At 57.5% G+C, this 2,500-nt stretch overlaps 3 non-coding genes across 3 annotated transcripts in view; all 3 read right to left on the bottom strand.

Annotated features, from left to right (window-relative positions):
- LOC138944566 (large subunit ribosomal RNA) overlaps positions 1–319 on the bottom strand; it is a 4,172-nt gene extending 3,853 nt beyond the window's left edge. The window contains exon 1 of the ribosomal RNA XR_011448831.1: positions 1–319. This exon is cut by the window's left edge and continues 3,853 nt beyond it. This is a non-coding gene — a ribosomal RNA (large subunit ribosomal RNA).
- Positions 320–1,251: 932 nt separating this feature from the next.
- Positions 1,252–1,406, bottom strand: LOC138944562 (5.8S ribosomal RNA). Its single transcript, XR_011448827.1, has one exon. It is a non-coding gene; the product is annotated as a 5.8S ribosomal RNA (ribosomal RNA).
- An 846-nt stretch (positions 1,407–2,252) lies between these two features.
- The window catches only part of LOC138944564 (small subunit ribosomal RNA), a 1,921-nt gene continuing 1,673 nt past the window's right edge, over positions 2,253–2,500 (bottom strand). Inside the window, exon 1 of the ribosomal RNA XR_011448829.1 lies at positions 2,253–2,500. This exon is cut by the window's right edge and continues 1,673 nt beyond it. This is a non-coding gene — a ribosomal RNA (small subunit ribosomal RNA).

Below are 2,500 nucleotides of genomic sequence, written 5' to 3'. Positions count from 1 at the left end.
GTTTACCACCCACTTAGAGCTGCACTCTCAAGCAACCCGACTCTAAGGAGAGATCCTCCCGAGACGCGCACCGGTCGCTACGGGCCTGGCACCCTCTACGGGTAAGTGGCCCCATTCAAGATGGACTTGGACGCGACGCGACACCTCGGGATAAGCGGATCCTCCCAAACACCACATTTCCCTGCGGCGGAACCGCGGGATTCGGTGCTGGGCTCTTTCCTGTTCGCTCGCCGCTACTAAGGAAATCCTAGTTAGTTTCTTTTCCTCCGCTTAATAATATGCTTAAATTCAGCGGGTAATCTCGCCTGCTCTGAGGTCGTCAAAGAGTTTAGTTTTCGATAACCGTGGCCGCGCCGCCTCCTCCGCCGGCTCTTTTCTCACTTAGAGAGCGAGCGTCGGGAGAGCGGCAGCGCCGGCACAGCGGCTTCGCATTGTACTCGGAGGAGTGGCGAGGAGACGTGTTGTTTGTGACAACGATTCTTCCACGCGCGGCTCGCAGCCGCTAATAGGAGGAAATGTAAGCCGATCGAATCTCGTTCGAGTTGTCTGCTTGCAAACAACGAATAAGATCGGCGCGGATCGCGTCATCTTCGATCGCCGGGGACGCGAGATACATTGCGAGCGAGTGTGCGCGTACACGTACATCTCTATCACCCACATCCTTCAAATTTTCTCTCCGCATATCGTGTGTTATGCACGGATATGGGATACGACGGGGCGAATCGGATTCGACGAGTACACGACGACGCGTGCCGGTCCCCTATATTCGTTTTCGAGAATTTCGTGGACTCGGACAAGCGGTCGGCTCGCGATTCACCCGCGTTAAGGAGGGCTCTCTCGCTCTTTTCTCTCCGCGTACCGCCGGGCGACGACGCGCCGCGGTTCTCTCCTACCGTTTGCGCGGAAGGTGGCGCGCACCAAGACTCGCGCGTAAGAGGCGCGAGCGCGCGCTGGCGCACCGGGAGACCGCGAGAGGGATAACGCAACGTGTGTGCGCGTGTCTTCTACTCCCTCTCTCCTTCGACAGTTTCCGGGCGCGCGCGCGCAGGCTCCCTATCTTTACTTACTGCGTGTGTGCGTACGCTGCTCTCACTCTTCCTTTTCCTCGGTGTTATTTCAGACGACGCCAAGGGGCCGCCTCTCGGGACGGCTCGTCTCGGGCGAACGTCCAACTATCGCTCGTACACCGTTTGCGCGAACGGGCACGGTGGCCCGGCGCGCAAAGGCGCAAGCAGTTTCGAGGTACTAAAACGACCCTCAGCCAGGCGTGGTCCGGGAATTGTATCCGTGGACCGCAATGTGCGTTCGAAATGTCGATGTTCATGTGTCCTGCAGTTCACAAGTTGACGCGCAATTAGCTGCGTTCTTCATCGACCCACGAGCCAAGTGATCCACCGTTCAGGGTAATCGTTTTGCAATTCTTGCGTTCAACGAACGCTTCGTTCATCCATCTTAGTCTCCTCTCCGAAGAGAGAGAGATAAAATCGTTGGCCCTTCGATCAGCCTGGCCGCGCGCGTCCGAGCACGCGCGCGGACCGCCGCCACCGCTGGGGAGGCTACGGCACAAAAGTTGTTTCGCGATCGGAGCGTCTCTTCCCCGTACATATAATATAATAATATATATATTTGGAAGAGCCGGGGCGGAATGTTCTTTGAAGAAACCGTCGGACTTGATCGGGTGTGATCCGTCCTCTCGCCCGTTCGTCCGATAGCCGCGCGCTCGCGTACAAACACGCTGACCGCTGCCCCGGTGCGGGGAGGGGCGCGTTCACGAGCGTTGCGGACGCACGGACGGGCGTAGGTTACCACCGGTACGCGCTAACGCCGGATCGTAACTCTGCGCTTGGCAAGAGCGCGATCGGGAAAGCGTCTTCTGCTCCGAATCGCATTCATGTAATTTCGCAATTTGCGCAACGAGCCTCAACGGGTCGCGCGCGACGCGACGCGACGCCGGTTGCGGCTACGAAGCTTAAGGAGAGAGTCTCGGATAATCCTCTCCTCCTCCATCCCGCTCGCACGACGCCGACCGCACCGAAAAAGGCCGACGGCGCTCTGCTGCTGGCTTCCCTTTCTCTCTCGGGTCGTCGCAGAGGCGCGCGGCGTTCGACGCGCGTCGTCGTATTAGTACATGCGGGATATAATCCGTCAATTCCATTTTACTTTCGTATCTGTTTTCTTTGTCCATTCAGTCGCCGACTGCTGCGAGCGCGCGTCCAAAAGACTCGAGACGCAGAGCAGGACCTCCGGAACGTTAATGATCCTTCCGCAGGTTCACCTACGGAAACCTTGTTACGACTTTTACTTCCTCTAAATGATCAAGTTTGGTCATCTTCCCGGCAACATCGGCAATGCCGAGACATTGCCGCGCACCAGTCCGAAGACCTCACTAAATCATTCAATCGGTAGTAGCGACGGGCGGTGTGTACAAAGGGCAGGGACGTAATCAACGCGAGCTTATGACTCGCGCTTACTGGGAATTCCTCGTTCATGGGGAACAATT

The sequence above is a fragment of the Polyergus mexicanus genome, unplaced genomic scaffold, assembly GCF_030449975.1.
Source record: "Polyergus mexicanus isolate NDT 795.1 unplaced genomic scaffold, iyPolMexi1.0 SCAF_272, whole genome shotgun sequence".
NCBI lineage: Eukaryota > Metazoa > Arthropoda > Insecta > Hymenoptera > Formicidae > Polyergus > Polyergus mexicanus.
This window is presented reverse-complemented; position numbering and strand designations above follow the sequence as displayed.